This window comes from Styela clava, chromosome 10, assembly GCF_964204865.1.
Source record: "Styela clava chromosome 10, kaStyClav1.hap1.2, whole genome shotgun sequence".
In the NCBI taxonomy this organism is placed as follows: Eukaryota; Metazoa; Chordata; class Ascidiacea; order Stolidobranchia; family Styelidae; genus Styela; species Styela clava.
In genome coordinates, this window is record NC_135259.1 from 20,557,359 (window position 1) to 20,577,161 (window position 19,803).

Below are 19,803 nucleotides of genomic sequence, written 5' to 3' on the forward strand. Positions count from 1 at the left end.
ACAAAAAACCTCTACACAAATCTGATATTATTGTCATGAACACAAAGGCCATAGCAGACTTTGGTGGTCAAATAGTATGTGTACCAGGTTAGGGTTAGGCAATAATTTCAGGTACTAATACTACGGGTGTCACTTGGCTAGTTACCAATCTCTTAAAAAAACGCAAATCGGAATAAAATTAGTGCCTAACCCTAACCTGGTACACATACTATGTTCCGGTAATATAATAATAATTTTATAAAACAGTGATCATGTTTTACAACATTCAATAAAATTTAAAAATGCTAATGTGAGTGTGAGATTCGAAATTTTGGATCAAATTGATATTGAACCAACATCCTTGATGTGAAATTTTAACTAATGCTTCTTACATTTGTTTAGAACAGTGCTCCGCAACCGGTGTGCCGCGGCATACAGAACAGAACGCTAAGACTGAAATTCAGCGAAATTCCACTTGATGTGTTTTGGATTTCAAAGAAGAATATAGGCACATTTTCAATGCAGCTATTGAAATATTGCTCCAGTTTTGCACTTCTCATGTGTGCGAACAAAACTTTTCCTCTCCATTACTGATCAAAAACGATAAACGATCCTGCATAAAAGATGTTGACAGCGAATTTCGAGTTGCTCTTTCACGTATTGATCCTAATATAGAGCGATTGATTGTGCTAATTGAAACAACCACAAATCTCTCATTGAAATATGAACATAAAACAAAGTTACAATTTTTTTTCGTTTGTTGTGGTGTGCCGTCGAATTTGGCAAGTTATATAAGTGTGCCGCATGTCAAAAAAGGTTGCGGAGCACTGGTTTAGAACAGTGATTCTCAAACTTGTTTCTTCCGCGGCCCGCCTTTGTGACATAAAAAAAATTCTGTGGCCCATCAACTTTCTCATACAAGGGATAAACTACAAGAAATCAACCAAGAAGTTCCTCGCGCAAAGATAGACACTTCTACTTCGATATTCAAAATGAGATTTACTAATCACAAACTCAGTAGCAAAAACAGCATCATTATTTGTTGCCACTACAAGTTTTACTAATTTACCTATTTCTAATAGGTTTGTGGCCCATCTGAAAAAGTTTCTGTGGCCCAGAAATTGGCCATGGCCCAAAGGTTGAGAACCGGGGGTTGAGAAGGCATTAATCTAAATATGAAAACAATTCTTTAGTATAAACCACGGAGGTTGCGCAATTGTAATGTTACCAGAGTGACGCACGAGTCGAACCCTTTATTGAAATGTAAAAAAGACATTTCATCAGTATCATACGAAGCAATTTTTCGAAGCTTAAAACGCTTTTTTGACCCTCAAGACTTTCGAGAAGCCACGGAACCGCTAGCTGTTACGGTCTGACTTGGCAATTAGAAATTTCAGACCCTCTTACCCCCACCTCATTGAAAAATTTTGGCCACGCCCCCGACTGGCACAAAGTTAGAGCAACGAGTTTGGAATAAAGATCGGCGGACAAAAGTGACCCTCAAACCAATTACAAAACACAAAATGTAATAACCCTCTAGCGACATCTTCCGTTTTCAAGCACTGGAAATCTGTATTAGATTCGTTTATCTGATGTAAACGAAAAGCCTTTTTCTGAACAATAGCAACAGTTTAGTAAAACGGCCCATAAGCCCACTTCATAGATGGTAATGTAGCTTGATATTGCTCATTATAAAGATTTCACAATTGTTCCAGTATGGTAATCGGTGATGGCAAGTTCGGGTCTCATGTAGTTTCGTACCTAACATATTTCTAGTGGGCGTAGCATAATTTTTCGATATGTCAATTCTAACCCCCATATGACTACGCCATCCAAAAATTACGTTACTACGACATCACAATCACGTCATATAACTTGCTAAATATACGTACAATCGCCCGAAATGGTATTGGCGCCGACGATTAAAAACTGACTGACATTATCGATCTCTCTCCTATTGGAATCGTTGCGACGAGAAAACGAGAGAAATAACTGTTCGATTTCGGGTGCTCGTTTGCGCGTCTCGGATGGCAGTTCGTATAGTTTGAAGGGATCTATTACGTCACTGTGACGTCGTGTTGACGTAATTTTGGAATGTGTAGTCAGGTGGGGGTTAGGATTGATACGTGTAAAAATTGTCATGCTACGCCCACTAGAAGTATGTTAGGTACGAAACTACATGAGACCCGCAAGTTCTATATGTCGGTATATGTGTATTGATTCTCTTTCCCCACTCAAAGACTGCATAATATTATTTATTTAAAATTGATTACGGTATTCCGTAATTGTGATAGTTTAACTTACTTTGGTACTTGCCGATTTCTCTAGTCATTGAATATGGAATCCACAGACACGTGTCACAAGCATCGCGGTAGATTTAAATTACTTGAATAAGTTGGTACTGAGCGAATAAAATGATAGGATAGGATTTACATATTTATCCCAGGGGAGATAAGACGGCTTATCAATATGGCGAACCACGGCCTCTCGTCCGGTTACCATTCCAGGTCGGGTATGGGATTAGTTATATTGTTTTGTTTTCGGAAGCATGGACTTGGTGGTGGAGGAAGCCGTAACCGACCAGCGGCTACGTGAACCACCCAACGACAGCGATCCTCTCGCACATAACCATCCCTGCATGGGATTCGAACCTGCGAACCCACTTAGAGTAATTAGAGGTGCGGTGGCGAGCGTATACCCAACGCTTAGCCCGTTGAGCCACACCGCCGCGCAGATAAATAGCCGTACCAATCACAGCATACAACAAAATGAAACCGACAAATGCGACCAAGCGAATAGGCAACATTTGGGTTGGAATAAACGTATTGTGACCATGACTAAGTATTTTCTTGAACTTCGTATAAATCCGCATGTTTTTCATACTTTGTTGCGGCGTTGACGAAGAACGTTTCCATAATTCTTTGCTCAACTTAAGATCGAAAATCGTGTTTAATTTTTCGGCTGTCGTCTGTTACGTTTTTTTTTTTAAAACTTGAAGCGAACGATAAAATCCGCAAAGAATACTAAATAATATTTAAAAGCTATTTTATACGCTGTATATAAGATTGCAAGAAATAAAATACCGTTATGCTCAGTCACTATCGAAGCTGAGGATGAAAACAATTAATTACGACACAATATGCTTTTAGATTTAATGTCGTGGCCGCCCAGACTCAACTAAGTTGAAATATACGATAATAATTGTAAAATATTTTCACTCAAAACGTCCTCGACGTGTTATACGTACTTCAGGTCGGCACTGGTGCCAGGTGTAATTTAATGTAGCGCGAATGTCTACAATTACGATAAAACATAAATGTAGAATACTTTCAATCAAAACGTGGACGGGTGGCGCTGGGATGTGGACGGGTGGCGCTGGGATGTGCTTCTCGATATTCTTATAAACACTTAAAAGATATTCGAAGGTTGTAAATTAAATTCGAAGTGGACATTCCAGGCTACGCTATTGCTTATAATACGAATATGAATGGTTACTTTGTCGAATTTAATCTTCACTTTCGTTAGAATGTCTCAGGCGCAATGCACGCGCCTCGCGTGGGTTTGAAATCAGACATGAAATAAACAGTGTTCAAACTTGTTCTTAAGCCTCTCTTTTTAGAAGCAAGAAAACCACTAATTTCAATCTCATCACACGTGCCATTTGTATTTATAGCTGCTTTACAGTGATAATCTTATTAGCGTAATTCCTATGTCCCTGGATTTCAGAAATTTATATAGGGCATTTCAGAATGTATTCAATATTCCAAATTCGAAAATCTCTTTAGAATATATTCGAAATAGTCAAGTAGTCGGTTATGCTTGTACCGGCAGGTTTCGGGTTCGAAACGACCCCTTAAAATTTCGGAAGACCGATTGCGATTTTCACTGCGTTAATTTGGTAAATAAAATCGTCAATTGTTTTTGCCAGCTCGACGTGGTTATTTTTAGGCCGGTATTGTGTCCATAAACTCCATTTCCGGTAATTTTCCCCGGTTCAGAAATAACTCTTTCCAAATCTTGTTCGACAGTCGTGTTAAAAGGTTATGGATATTTTCCCGTTTATACCCCAAGTCGAAATAAAACTGCAAAAACAGTATGATATCCCATGGTTCATAAATCAAGTGTTGATATTAACAATAAAGAATGATTAAACATTGCTAATCAACACTTGGTGGGAAATTCCCACTATTTAAATACAGGCAACTATAAAAATAGATTAAAATAAAAACGCAACATATATACCATATGTAACGGCAAATTGGAACAAGCAAATAATACATTAAAGTGAAATAAATACAAATAACGGAATATGAATACCTGTCTTACTTATCTGGTTCGACGTTTCTGAATTGACAAAAACGATGTTGACACGCTTTATGCAAAATTAGGAATTGAAAAATATGACGCAAAGAGGCAAGGAATTTTTTAACGTAACTCGTTGTTAATTAATGCTAATAAATTTGCTTTTCAATGCGCTGTGATTTGTATCAATAAAAGTAATTGAGTCGAAAAAAGAAAGTCTCCTTCTCTCCTTTTGAGCGCCCATGACGGTGGTAAAATTATTTTCGTGTCTGTTTCATGAAAAGAAAGAAAAATACGCCTTCCGGAATTGCAACCAACAATCACACCGCCGAATAAAAAAGTCTGGCGGTGGTAATTGCGTCACGGTGATAACGCACAGAATAATATCGTTTTGACCAGGAAATCAAGATGCGCGATCGTAAAACGATGCTGTTGCTTTTTCGTAGATGAAATTTCACATCAAAAATTTTTTTTAAACGGGCGTGGCAACGCGTCAACGCGCCCCACCTGCGTAACAAGAGAGAGAGAAACGGCTTCAAATACCAGAACTCTAACTTCTTCTACTTATTAAACTTTCATTTTTTACAGTCGACGGAATGGACTTCTTTGAAGAGAGCTCGTTTCAATCGCGAAAGTGCTCGACCAATAATTACGACTTTACGTAATTCGTAACTTCCCTTCCGTAACTCGAAATACTTTCGTGATTTCGTAAATTACGTGCAAGCCTATTATCTGGAATGATTTTTGTGATGGGAGTTTGAGGGGCACGCTGTAAATAAACGCGCAGGATGCCACCAGTGAGATCACACCCATGCCAACTGGTTTGCGGGACCAGTGCTCTACCACTGAGTTACAGTGGCCGTCTGTGGCTGCATTAGATTGTAACTTTTATCTTCATAGAATATTAGGAGGTTTGCATATTTGTTTTTACCAAGATCAATTGATTACCTGGGCAAGGGTCGTGAGTTTGAATATCACTGGTAGCATCTTGATTATCAAACTATAATCTTCTTCCACGTAAGCATTATTGGTACAACGGTTGGTTCTTCCGTAGTATGTGTACCAGGTTAGGAATATGCCATCATTTTAATCCGATTTTTCTTATTTTAGTTGTATTACGAGTTCTGGGACTGTCTGTGTTAGCCAAGTGAGTACACCCCCTGCCCATAGGATTCAGTCCCTTTGCACAACAAGATGTAAGGTAGGCAAACAAAATTAGTTACCTCCATATTGGTACATACACTGCTGGAGCGTCAAACGGTATTGTCGACTTCAGAGCGATAATTCCGGATTTGACGCTATGCGATTAATTTTGTTTTGTTTTTGTCTCCGACGGTCTTTAAAGATTTAATTCCTGTTGAAGAAGTATACAAAATAATATCACGAATATTTGTATGTAGAGAAGACATATAAATTACGTTATCGAAAAGAAATTATAAACGTCGGTAAGGCGGAACAAATACCAAACAGATCCAGCAATATTTGTTCAAAAATATTCAAATCATATTGAATTGTTGCCGTCCAAGCAGTAGTTTCGGGTTTAAACGCAAATTGGCAGCACAGGCTAGCATGCTCTGTTATGTGGGCCAGGATACGCAATCTTTCTGTGTACATCGTAACCGACTATTTTATAACGTCGTTGTGAGCTGGTGAGAGTGGGATTTAGAACTCAGACCTTTAAATCAGGGTTGTCCAACCTTTATGGCCGAAAGGCCACATGCTGTTTACGAATGATTGTTCTAGTTTCCACTACACCGACTACAGGTTAATGAAAAAACAAACAAAATCCCTACATCCAACTTATAAGAACAATGAAAATACAAAGATACAGTAAAATCAAAAGTTTTTATCACACATATATATTTCAATGGGAAATATGGCTCTGCTTTTATCCAACATGTTCGTCAACATTTGGTGCGATGGACAATATAGCAATGTGGACCGAATTTTTTATATGAATATCAGAAATTAGTGATCTCACGGGGAATATGACATGGTTCATCCGTGAAAAAACTTGCTCGTACAAGTAAGTGCTGTCGAAGTACAGTAAGTACATTGACGCCATGACAACTGCCTTTTCTAGATTCACAGAAAAAAAAGACCTAAAAACAGAATGAAACACATGGCAGACGATAATAAATTCAAATATCTCTCTCCAGCAATAACGCCCGCAAAGAGACTCAAAAAAACTTTCGATAGCTCGGTGGTGCTTTTCGCGCGTTTGAACGACGAGGAATATTTTTTATTAGCGGTTTCAATAGTGGCTCAGATTTGTGAATAACATCGGGCTTCTATTGATACCGCGCGGGTCACTCTGAAACTTTCGGCGGGCCACATATAGCCCGCGGGCCACGGGTTGGACGACCTTGCTTTAAACCGTAACATACTTAGTTAAAACAAAGGCCACTCAGTCATCGCACCAAAGTGAATTTGGTAGGTTCGTGAAAGTAAATCAGTTACTTATTTGTTACACAATGATAGATTCGAATTGTAAATTGATTTTATGTACAATTTAGTGACGGATGGCATTTCACGGGAACAATACACTACAATGGTCATATAAATAGTCGCAAATGTCAACAAACATTCAAGCATATACACTGTAGTCTTGAAGATTTGATTTGTAGTCAAGAAATAGTCGACGAGTGCAATCGATAAACATTCACAAATCACAGTTCGACTAATTACCGTGCTCCAACCAATGAGGCATAGCGGCTGCTGTCGTGATGTTCGAATTGTAAGTTATAACTTTATAAATAGAATAGTAGCTGAGTCAAGCAAATAGAGAGGAAAGATTTACATATCCGGGGGATAGGAAAGCCGCTAAGACGGCTTAATCATATGGCGAACCACGGCCTCTCGTCCGGTTACCGGTCCAGGTCGGGTATGGGATTAGTTAGCCAGTTATTTGTTTTCGGAAGCATGGACTTGATGTCTGTCTGGATTAAGGGGGATACGTTAGCTATTTACTTTATACGCATATCATATGCCAGGTAATTTGGAGGAGAATGTCACAAAAGATGAACAGATATCTGCGTCAACCGGGAGTCGATCTCGGAACTGTTGCTCGGAAAACAACAATGCCAACCGTTACAACATCGACGCCGACGAGGACAATCAATAAACATCCATCATCTTTCCCTTGGTGCCCTAAGCACGTGCTAATATTGCTTGATGCTTAATTCAACCCTGGGTGCGGGAATAGGTAACCTGTTATTCGTTTGTTACCTATTTAAGAATTCGAATTGAAAATTAATTCCATATACAGTTTGGCGACGGATGGCATTTCACGGGAGCAATATACTGATATGGTAGGAGTATAAGTTTATTTCGACTACATAATCAGCATAACATACGATAAAATAATTGATTAAAACAAACAAATAAAAACTGATCTCTCCATCAGAAGAGGTAATGGTAATAAATAGACAGAATAGCCTGGAATGTAAACGAATAAACATTCAAGAATATGGACACTGTGATCAATAAAGGTTTAATTTATTGTCAACAAATAGTTTCACGCGTTTGCATACAAGCGAAGAAAAGGTAAAAACAAGAGCGAAGTATCATTGGCCGACTTGAAGAAAAATGGCACGAACCCGGAAGGCAACAATGCTAACCGTTACACCATCGACGCCGACAAGAGCATTTGAGCATTTTGAGCATTCACAAATTGTGATAACTTGTGATAATACTGAATACTGAAACTTGTGATATTTGCTAATTATAATTCGACTAATTAGTTGCCTCGTGATATTGCTGCCGCCGACTTCATTATTCAGAAATCGGTTCATCCTCGGGTCTGAAAAAACCTAATAAATTACAACAAACGCTAATTAGCAGAGAATATGCGCTTAAAGTGTTCTTTATTATGGTTGTGAAAAAGGCAACGTTATGCACGCATGATATGCTAATATCAGTCAAGGATTTTTAGATGGAGGACGCGCTGATTCTTAAATATATAAGTCCGCGGCAGAAACACCACTTTGCGTATAATTACAAACTATAATTAGTAAATGGTGCATCACAACTACTCGTCAGCGTCGATGGTGTAACGGTTACCGTTGTTACCTTCCAAGCAATAGTTCCGGGTGCGTCTCTCGGTCAACGCAATTAAGCATTTGTTTGCGCCAACAATACAACTTTTAATATTTCTACGTTAGGAGTCATTTTTAGTCAAATCGGTCCATGATCTTTCGCTTCTGTTTCAATCTTACGTTCTTTAGTAGATGATCGCGTTAAACAGACTGTTGTTGGACCTCCAAGAAGTAGATCTTTATAGGACCTCAGAGTCCATATCACAGACTGTCTGTTTACATTTCAGGCTCTTCCACTTATCCATCTTCATTTCGGTGTATTGAGCACGTGAAATTTTATTTGTCATCTAATCTAATATAGATTTCATATTAAAATTTTTCAATATGTCGCAAATACCTATTTGGCTACTATTCTCTTCTCGCATCTTATCTGGACAAGATGCTTGGTCTGCCATATAACTACGATAGGCAAACCGGTCAAACACTAAGATGAAGAATGGCATCAACTAATAAATTGCCATCGTAGCTCAGGTTACTAATTGACGTCGGCTCAAAACAAGAAGATGAAACAACCCAGCTATTACTTTATGAAGTGATAAGTTGCATTATAGCCTCTCTAGGAAGTGGCCGCCATAGCTCAGTGGTTAGAGCACTGGTCTTGTAAACCAGGGGTCGTGAGTTCGATCCTCACTGGTGGCTTTTGGTTGTTCATGAATTTTAAACTACTGACAAACATTCACCAATTAGAGTCGATGATAAATAAAGCCTAACCGGTGTTAGCAAAACGATTTAATTTGCCGACGTTTTTAATTTATATTCATAAAAGCTTCATCAGGGCATGATATGGAAAGCAGATTATCGTAATAAAATACAGGGAGTCCTCGGGTTACGATGGTCGCGACTTAAGCTATTTCGATGTTACGAACGCACTTACTAAAAATATAAAAGATATTACTGTACTGTAATATCTAAGCCTTAAACTGGCTCATTGTGATCAAGAATATCAGTGCTTTGGGCTCATTGGTTTTTGGTATTTACATCGTAAACGACGTGGACAATTGCGAACTATTACGATTATGAACGAATAATCACTAAGCTTCAGTCACATAATACACAGTTTCAGTGATACTGTACGCCATTTTGGTTGTCCCGACTTACACTGAAATTCGGGTTACAACGCGTTTCGAAAACGGAACAACGTCGTAAGTCGAGGACTACCTGTATAGGGAGAAGAGGGAGAAAAAACTACGGCATGACTCTAAACATAAAAAAACGCGAAAATATGATAATACACCCACGTGAAATAGCGCAAGCTCAAACAATTATGGCGATTATCTAAACTAAGGAATGTCTTTTTTTTGTAGTCGATTTTATTCTCTGCGTCGACCGGGAGTAAACCGGGAATGTAAACAAACAAAGGTACTCCCGAAGTATGTGAACCAAGATGGCGGACACCGGAACGTAGTATTGCTTGGAAGGCAACAATGCTAACCGTTACACCATCGACGCCGACGTTATCGTTGATAAACATTCACAAATTATAGTTCAACTAGTTACGATACCACTGAGCTGTGGCGGCCGCTGCCGTGAACGTTAAATTTTAAAGTTACGATACAATAACAGCTGAGACAAGATAACAGCTGATGGCAAGTGAATAGCAAAATAGCTATCTGGTTGAGAGGGATATGCCAGCTAATTTGTAACTGGTTTCGGTAATAAATAGGGTAAATAGCCTGGAATGTAAACAAACAATCATTCGAAAATATGGACAAGGCTTGATTCGTAGTCAACAAAGAATAACGCGTTTGCACACATAACGCACATCTGCGTCGACCGGGAGTCGAACCCTGACATAATACTTGGACAAAAATGCTAACCGTTAAACCATCGACGCGACGTTAGCTAATGAATAAAAAAACCTCATCAATTACAACAAACGCTAGCTGGCAGAGAACATGGGATGGATTGTCTGGACTGCAAACAAACAAACTTTCGGGAATATGGACACTGTGGTCTATAAAGATTTGATTTGTAGTCAAGAAATAGATGTTACACGTTTGCATACAAACGAAGTAAAAGCAAGAGCGAAAGCCAATGGACCATTCGAAGGAAATTGACACAAAATAGGAATGAACATATGCGTCAACATGAAGTCGAACCCGGAACTATTGCTTGGAAGGCAACAATGCTAACAGTTACACCATCGACAAACATGATCGAATTAACAAAGCCAAAAAATTGTTTCCTGTTAACTTAACTATTTACCATGTTTCCTACAATTAGTAGGTCAAGATCCGTCAGACCAAAACGATTGTTTATGTCGGTTAAGTGCAACAAATTCCCCGTCGGCGTCGATGGTGTAACGGTTAGCATTGTTGCCTTCCAAGCAATAGTTCCGGGTTCGACTCCCGGTCGACGCAAATAAGCATTCGATTGCGCCAATATAATTTTCAATATTTCTGCGTTAGGAGTCATTTTTAGTGAAATCAGTCCATGATCTTTCGCTCCTGTTTCAATCATTCGTTCTTCAACAGATGATCGCGTTAAACAGACTGTTGTTGGACCTCCAGGAAGCATGTCTTTATAGGACCTCAGAGTCCATTTCACAGACTGTCTGTTTACATTTCAGGCTCTTCCACTTATTCATCTTCATTACGGTGTATTGCGCCCGTGAAATTTCATGTGTCATCTAATACAGATTTTATATTAAATTCTTTTAATATGTCACAAATAACTATCTGGCTAATATTCTCGCATCTTATCTGGACAAGATGCTTGGTTTGCCATATAACTACGATAGGCAAACCGGTCAAACACTAAGAAGAAGAATGGCATCAACTAATAAATTGCCATCGTAGCTCAGATTACTAATTAACGTCGGCTCAAAACGAAAAGATGAAACAACCCAGCTATTACTTTATGAAGTGATAAGTTGCATTATAGCCTTTCTTGGAAGTGGCCGCCATAGCTCAGTGGTTAGAGCACTGGTCTTGTAAACCAGGGGTCGTATGTTCGATCCTCACTGGTGGCTTTTCGTTGCTTATGAATTTAAAACAACTGACAAACTTTCACCAATTAGAGTCGATGATAAATAAAGCCCAACCGGTGTTAGCAAAACGATTTAATTTGCCGACGTTTCTAATTTATATTCATAAAATCTTCATCAGGGCATGATATGGAAAGCAGATTATCGTATAAATATACAGGGAGTCCTCGGGTTACGATGGTCGCGACTTAAGCTGTTTCGAGATTACGAACGCGCACTCCATAACGCTATTTCGATGTTACGAACGCACTTCCTAAAAATATAAAAGATATTACTGTACTGTAATATCTAAGCCTCTAAACTGGCTCATTGTGATCAAGAATATCAGTGGTTTGGGCTCATTGGTTTTTGGTATTTACATCGTAAACGACGTGGACAATTGCGAACTATTACGATTATGAACAAATATTCACTAAGCTTCAGTCACGTGATACACAGTTTCAGTGATACTGTACGCCATTTTGGTTGTCCCGACTTACACTGAAATTCGGGTTACAACGCGTTTCGAAAACGGAACAACGTCGTAAGTCGAGGACTCCCTGTATAGGGAAAAGAGGGAGAAATAATTACGGCATGAATCTAAAATCTAAAAACGCGAAAATATGATAATACACCCACGTGAATTAGCGCAAGCTCAAACAAATATGGCGATTATCAAAACTAAAGAATGACTTTTTTTTGTAGTCGATTTTATTCTCTGCATCGACCGGGAGTAAATCGGTAATGTAAACAAACAAAGGTACTCCCGAAGTATGTGAACCAAGATGGCGGACACCGGAACATAGTATTGCTTGGAAGGCAACAAGGCTAACCGTTACACCATCGACGCCGACGTTATCGTGTATAAACATTCACAAATTATAGTTCGACTAGTTACGATACCACTGAGGTGTGGCGGCCCCCGCCGTGAACGTTAAATTCTAAAGTTATAATAGAATAACAGCTGAGACAAGATAACAGCTGATGGCAAGAGAATAGCAAAATAGCTATCTGGTTGAGAGGGATATGCCAGCTAATTTGAAACTGGTTTCGGTAATAAATGGGGTAAATAGCCTGGAATGTAAACAAACAATCATTCGAAAATATGGACAAGACTTGATTCGTAGTCAACAAAGAATAACGCGTTTGCACACATAACGCACATCTGCGTCGACCGAGAATCGAACCCTGACATAATACTTGGACAAAAATGATAACCGTTAAACCATCGACGCGACGTTAGCTAATGATTAAAAAAACCTCATCAATTACAACAAACGCTAGCTGGCAGAGAACATAGGGTGGATTGTCTGGACTGCAAACAAACAAACTTTCGGGAATATGGACACTGTGGTCTATAAAGATTTGATTTGTAGTCAAGAAATAGATGTTACACGTTTACATACAAACGAAGTAAAAGCAAGAGCGAAAGCCAATGGACCACTTGAAGGAAAATGACACAAAATAGGAATGAACATATGCGTCAACATGGAGTCGAACCCGGAACTATTGCTTGGAAGGCAACAATGCTAACAGTCACACCATCGACAAACATTATCGAATTAACAAAGCCAAAAAATTCTTTCCTGTTAACTTAACTATTTATCATGTTTTCTACAATTAGTAGGTCAAGATCCGTCAGACTGAAACGTTTGTATATGTCGGGTATGTGCAACTAATTCCCCGACGGCGCCGATGGTGTAACGGTTAGCATTGTTGACTTCCAAGCAATAGTTCCGGGTTCGACTCCCGGTCGACGCAAATAAGCATTTGTTTGCGCCAATATAATTTTCAATATTTCTACGTTAGGAGTCATTTTTAGTGAAATCAGTCCATGATCTTTCGCTCCTGTTTTAATCTTTCGTTCTTTAACAGAGATCGCGTTAAACAGACTGTTCTTGGACCTCCAGGAAGCATGTCTTTATAGGACCTCAGAGTCCATATCACAGACTGTTTGTTTACATTTCAGGCTCTTCCACTTATCCATCTTCATTACGGTGTATTGCGCCCGTGAAATTTCATGTGTCATCTAATCTAATATAAATTTTATGTTAAATTCTTTTAATATGTCGCAAATAACTATCTGGCTACTATTCTCGCATCTTATCTGGTCAAGATGCTTGGTTTGCCATATAACTACGATAAGCAAACCGGTCAAACACTAAGATGAAGAATGGCATCGACTAATAAATTGCCATCGTAGCTCAGATTACTAATTGACGTCGGCTCAAAACAAAAAGATGAAACAACCCATCTATTACTCTATGTAGTTGCATTAAAGCCACTCTTGGAAGTGGCCGCCATAGCTCAGTGGTTAGAGCACTGGTCTTGTAAACCAGCGGTCGTGAGTTCGATCCTCACTGGTGGCTTTTCGTTGCTTATGAATTTAAAACAACTGACAAACTTTCACCAATTAGAGTCGATGACAGGAGTCATTTTTAGTAAAATCAGTCCATGATCTTTCGCTCCTGTTTTAATCTTTCGTTCGTTAACAGATGATCGCGTTAAACAGACTGTTCTTGGACCTCCAGGAAGCATGTCTTTATAGGACCTCAGAGTCCATATCACAGACTGTTTGTTTACATTTCAGGCTCTTCCACTTATCCATCTTTATTACGGTGTATTGCGCCCGTGAAATTTCATGTGTCATCTAATCTAATATAAATTTTATGTTAAATTCTTTTAATATGTCGCAAATAACTATCTGGCTACTATTCTCGCATCTTATCTGGACAAGATGCTTGGTTTGCCATATAACTACGATAAGCAAACCGGTCAAACACTAAGATGAAGAATGGCATCAACTAATAAATTGCCATCGTAGCTCAGGTTACTAATTGACGTCGGCTCAAAACAAAAAGATGAAACAACCCAGCTATTACTTTATGAAGTAATAAGTTGCAATATAGCCTCTCTTGGCAGTGGCCGCCATAGCTCAGTGGTTAGAGCACTGGTCTTGTCGGCTCAAAACAAAAAGATGAAACAATCCAGCTATCACTTTATGAAGTAATAAGTTGCAATATAGCCTCTCTTGGCAGTGGCCGCCATAGCTCAGTGGTTAGAGCACTGGTCTTGTAAACCAGGGGTCGTGAGTTCGATTCTCACTGGTGGCTTTTTGTTGTTTATGAAATTTAAACAACTGACAAACATTCACCAATTAGAGTCGATGATAAATAAAGCCCAACCGGTGTTAGCAAAACGATTTAATTTGCCGACGTTTCTAATTTCTAATCATAAAAGCTTCATCAGGGCATGATATAGAAAGCAAATTTTCGTATAAATATACAGGGAGTCCTTGGGTTACGATGGTCGCGACTTACGCTGTGGTTAGAGCACTGGTCTTGTAAACCAGGGGTCGTGAGTTCGATTCTCACTGGTGGCTTTTTGTTGTTTATGAAATTTAAACAACTGACAAACATTCACCAATTAGAGTCGATGATAAATAAAGCCCAACCGGTGTTAGCAAAACGATTTAATTTGCCGACGTTTCTAATTTCTAATCATAAAAGCTTCATCAGGGCATGATATAGAAAGCAAATTTTCGTATAAATATACAGGGAGTCCTTGGGTTACGATGGTCGCGACTTACGCTGTTTCGAGGTTACCAACGCGCACTCCATAACGCTGTTTCGAGGTTACGAACGCACTTCCTACAAATATAAAAGATATTACTGTACTGTAATATCTAAGCCCCTGAACTGGCTCATTGTGATCAAGAATATCAGTGCTCTGGGCTCATTGGTTTTTGTTATTTACATCGTAAACGACGTGGACAATTGCGAACTATTACGATTATGAACGAATAATCACTAAGCTTCAGTCACATGATACACAGTTTCAGTGATACTGTACGCCATTTTGGTTGTCCCGACTTACACTGAAATTCGGGTTACAACGCGTTTCGAAAACGGATCAACGTCGTAAGTCGAGGACTCCCTGTATAGCGGAAAGAGGGAGAAAAAATTACGGCATGACTCTAAACATCTAAAAACGCGAAAATATGATAATACACCCATGTGAATTAGCGCAAGCTCAAACAAATATGGCGATTATCTAAACTAAAGAATGTCTTTTTTTTTGTAGTCGATTTTATTCTCTGCGTCGACCGGGAGTAACCGGAAATGTAAACAAACAAAGGTACTCCCGAAGTATGTGAACCAAGATGGCGGACACCAGAACGTAGTATGTGTACCAGGTTAGGGTTGGGCCATAATTTTATTCCAATTTTCTTAATTTTAGTTCTATAACGAGTTCAAGGACACAAATTTGGCATCTTTAGGGTGGATTGTCTGGACTGCAAACAAACAAACTTTCGGGAATATGGACACTGTGGTCTATAAAGATTTTATTTGTAGTCAAGAAATAGATGTTACACGTTTGCATGCAAACGAAGTAAAAGCAAGAGCGAAAGCCAATGGACCACTTGAAGGAAAATGACACAAAATAGGAATGAACATATGCGTCAACATGGAGTCGAACCCGGAACTATTGCTTGGAGGGCAACAATGGTAACAGTCACACCATCGACAAACATTATCGAATCAACAAAGCCAAAAAATTGTTTCATGTTAACTTAACTATTTACCATGTTTTCTACAATTAGTAGGTCAAGATCCGTCAGACTGAAACGATTGTATATGTCGGTTAAGTGCAACAAATTCCCCGTCGGCGTCGATGGTGTAACGGTTAGCATTGTTGCCTTCCAAGCAATAGTTCCGGGTTCGACTCCCGGTCGACGCAAATAAGCATTCGTTTGCGCCAATATAGTTTTCAATATTTCTGCGTTAGGAGTCATTTTTAGTCAAATCGGTCCATGATATTTCGCTCCTGTTTCAATCTTTCGTTCTTTAACAGATGATCGCGTTAAACAGACTGTTCTTGGACCTCCAGGAAGCATGTCTTTATAGGACCTCAGAGTCCATATCACAGACTGTTTGTTTACATTTCAGGCTCTTCCACTTATCCATCTTCATTACGGTGTATTGCGCCCGTGAAATTTCATGTGTCATCTAATCTAATATAGATTTTATATTAAATTCTTTTAATATGTCGCAAATAACTATCTGGCTACTATTCTCGCATCTTATCTGGACAAGATGCTTGGTTTGCCATATAACTACGATAGGCAAACCGGTCAAACACTAAGATGAAGAATGGCATCAACTAATAAATTGCCATCGTAGCTCAGATTACTAATTGACGTCGGCTCAAAACAAAAAGATGAAACAACCCAGCTATTACTTTATGAAGTGATAAGTTGCATTATAGCCTTTCTTGGAAGTGGCCGCCATAGCTCAGTGGTTAGAGCACTGGTCTTGTAAACCAGGGGTCGTGAGTTCGATCCTCACTGGTGGCTTTTCGTTGCTTATGAATTTAAAACAACTGACAAACTTTCACCAATTAGAGTCGATGATAAATAAAGCCCAACCGGTGTTAGCAAAACGATTTAATTTGCCGACGTTTCTAATTTATATTCATAAAAGCTTCATCAGGGCATGATATGGAAAGCAGATTATCGTATAAATATACAGGGAGTCCTCGGGTTACGATGGTCGCGACTTAAGCTGTTTCGAGGTTACGAACGCGCACTCCATAACGCTGTTTCGATGTTACGAACGCACTTCCTAAAAATATAAAAGATATTACTGTACTGTAATATCTAAGCCTTAAACTGGCTCATTGTGATCAACAATATCAGTGCTTTGGGCTCATTGGTTTTTGTTATTACATCGTAAACGACGTGGACAATTGCGAACTATTACGATTATGAACGAATAATCACTAAGCTTCAGTCACATGATACACAGTTTCAGTGATACTGTACGCCATTTTGGTTGTCCCGACTTACACTGAAATTCGGGTTACAACGCGTTTCGAAAACGGACAACGTCGTAAGTCGAGGACTACCTGTATAGGGAAAAGAGGGAGAAAAAATTACGGCATGACTCTAAACATAAAAAAACGCGAAAATATGATAATACACCCACGTGAAATAGCGCAAGCTCAAACAAGTATGGCGATTATCTAAACTAAAGAATGTCTTTTTTTTGTAGTCGATTTTATTCTCTGCGTCGACCGGGAGTAAACCGGGAATGTAAACAAACAAAGGTACTCCCGAAGTATGTGAACCAAGATGGCGGACACCGGAACGTAGTATTGCTTGGAAGGCAACAATGCTAACCGTTACACCATCGACGCCGACGTTATCGTTGATAAACATTCACAAATTATAGTTCGACTAGTTACGATACCACTGAGCTGTGGCGGCCGCTGCCGTGAACGTTAAATTTTAAAGTTATGATAGAATAACAGCTGAGACAAGATAACAGCTGATGGCAAGAGAATAGCAAAATAGCTATCTGGTTGAGAGGGATATGCCAGCTAATTTGTAACTGGTTTCGGTAATAAATAGGGTAAATAGCATGGAATGTAAACAAACAATCATTCGAAAATATGGACAAGGCTTGATTCGTAGTCAACAAAGAATAACGCGTTTGCACACATAACGCACATCTGCGTCGACCGGGAGTCGAACCCTGACATAATACTTGGACAAAAATGCTAACCGTTTAACTATCGACGCGACGTTAGCTAATGTTCAAAAAAACCTCATCAATTACAACAAACGCTAGCTGGCAGAGAACATAGGGTGGATTGTCTGGACTGCAAACAAACAAACTTTCGGGAATATGGACACTGTGGTCTATAAAGATTTGATTTGTAGTCAAGAAATAGATGTTACACGTTTGCATACAAACGAAGTACAAGCAAGAGCGAAAGCCAATGGACCATTTGAAGGAAAATGACACAAAATAGGAACTAACATATGCGTCAACATGGAGTCGAACCCGGAACTAATGCTTGGAAGGCAACAATGCTAACAGTTACACCATCAACAAACATTATCGAATTAACAAAGCCAAAAAATTGTTTCTTGTTAACTTAACTATTTACCATGTTTTCTACAATTAGTAGGTCAAGATCCGTCAGACTAAAACGCTTGTATATGTCGGTTATGTGCAACAAATTCCCCGTCGGCGTCGATGGTGTAACGGTTAGCATTGTTGCCTTCCAAGCAATAGTTCCGGGCTCGACTCCCGGTCGACGCAAATAAACGTTCGTTTGCGCCAATATAATTTGTCAATATTTCTACGTTAGGAGTCATTTTTAGTAAAATCAGTCCATGATCTTTCGCTCCTGTTTTAATCTTTTGTTCTTTAACAGAGGATCGCGTTATTCAGACTGTTGTTAGACCTCCAGGAAGCATGTCTTTATAGGACCTCAGAGTCCATATCACAGACAGTTTGTTTACATTTCAGGCTCTTCCACTTATCCATCTTCATTACCGTGTATTGCGCCCGTGAAATTTCATTTGTTATCTAATCTAATATAGATTTAGAAATAAATTCTTTTAATATGTCACAAATAACTATCTGGCTACTATTCTCGCATCTTATCTGGACAAGATGCTTGGTTTGCCATATAACTACGATAGGCAAACCGGTCAAACACTAAGATGAAGAATGGCATCAACTAATAAATTGCCATCGTAGCTCAGATTACTAATTGACGTCGGCTCAAAACATAAAGATGAAACGACCCAGCTATTACTTTATGAAGTGATAAGTTGCATTATAGCCTCTCTTGGAAGTGGCCGCCATAGCTCAGTGGTTAGAGCACTGGTCTTGTAAACCAGGGGTCGTGAGTTCGATCCTCACTGGTGGCTTTTCGTTGCTTATGAATGTAAAACAACTGACAGACTTTCACCAATTAGAGTCGATGATAAATAAAGCCCAACCGGTGTTAGCAAAACGATTTAATTTGCCGATGTTTCTAATTTATATTCATAAAAGCTTCATCAGGGCATGATATGGAAAGCAGGTTATCGTATAAATATACAGGGAGTCCTCGGGTTACGATGGTCGCGACTTAAGCTGTTTCGAGGTTACGAACGCGCACTCCATAACGCTGTTTCGAGGTTACGAACGCACTTCCTAAAAATATAAAAGATATTACTGTACTGTAATATCTAAGCCCTTAAACTGGCTCATTGTGATCAAGAATGTGAGTGCTTTGGGCTCATTGGTTTTTGTTATTTACATCGTAAACGACGTGGACAATTGCGAACTATTACGATTATGAACGAATAATCACTAAGCTTCAGTCACATGATACACCGTTTCAGTGATAATGTACGCCATTTTGGTTGTCCCGACTTACACTGAAATTCGGGTTGCAACCCGTTTCCAAAACGGAACAACGTCGTAAGTCGAGGACTCCCTGTATAGGGAAAAGAGGGAGAAAAAATTACGGCATGACTCTAAACATAAAAAAACGCGAAAATATGATAATACACCCACGTGAATTAGCGCAAGCTCAAACAAATATGGCGATTATCTAAACTAAAGAATGTCTTTTTTTGTAGTCAATTTTATTCTCTGCGTCGACCGGGAGTAAACC

General features: G+C 39.1%; 8 non-coding genes across 8 annotated transcripts; all 8 read left to right on the top strand.

The window, feature by feature from the left end:
* Positions 1-8,944: 8,944 nt before the first annotated feature.
* Positions 8,945-9,017, top strand: Trnat-ugu (transfer RNA threonine (anticodon UGU)). Its single transcript has one exon. It is a non-coding gene; the product is annotated as a tRNA-Thr (tRNA).
* Positions 9,018-10,666: 1,649 nt separating this feature from the next.
* On the top strand, positions 10,667-10,738 carry Trnag-ucc (transfer RNA glycine (anticodon UCC)). Its single transcript has one exon. It is a non-coding gene; the product is annotated as a tRNA-Gly (tRNA).
* Positions 10,739-11,276: 538 nt separating this feature from the next.
* Positions 11,277-11,349, top strand: Trnat-ugu (transfer RNA threonine (anticodon UGU)). Its single transcript has one exon. It is a non-coding gene; the product is annotated as a tRNA-Thr (tRNA).
* A 2,290-nt stretch (positions 11,350-13,639) lies between these two features.
* Positions 13,640-13,712, top strand: Trnat-ugu (transfer RNA threonine (anticodon UGU)). The gene has a single exon. It is a non-coding gene; the product is annotated as a tRNA-Thr (tRNA).
* Positions 13,713-14,383: 671 nt separating this feature from the next.
* Positions 14,384-14,456, top strand: Trnat-ugu (transfer RNA threonine (anticodon UGU)). Its single transcript has one exon. It is a non-coding gene; the product is annotated as a tRNA-Thr (tRNA).
* Positions 14,457-16,011: 1,555 nt separating this feature from the next.
* On the top strand, positions 16,012-16,083 carry Trnag-ucc (transfer RNA glycine (anticodon UCC)). Its single transcript has one exon. It is a non-coding gene; the product is annotated as a tRNA-Gly (tRNA).
* Positions 16,084-16,626: 543 nt separating this feature from the next.
* Trnat-ugu (transfer RNA threonine (anticodon UGU)) lies at positions 16,627-16,699 on the top strand. Its single transcript has one exon. It is a non-coding gene; the product is annotated as a tRNA-Thr (tRNA).
* Positions 16,700-18,996: 2,297 nt separating this feature from the next.
* Trnat-ugu (transfer RNA threonine (anticodon UGU)) lies at positions 18,997-19,069 on the top strand. The gene has a single exon. It is a non-coding gene; the product is annotated as a tRNA-Thr (tRNA).
* Positions 19,070-19,803: the final 734 nt, after the last annotated feature.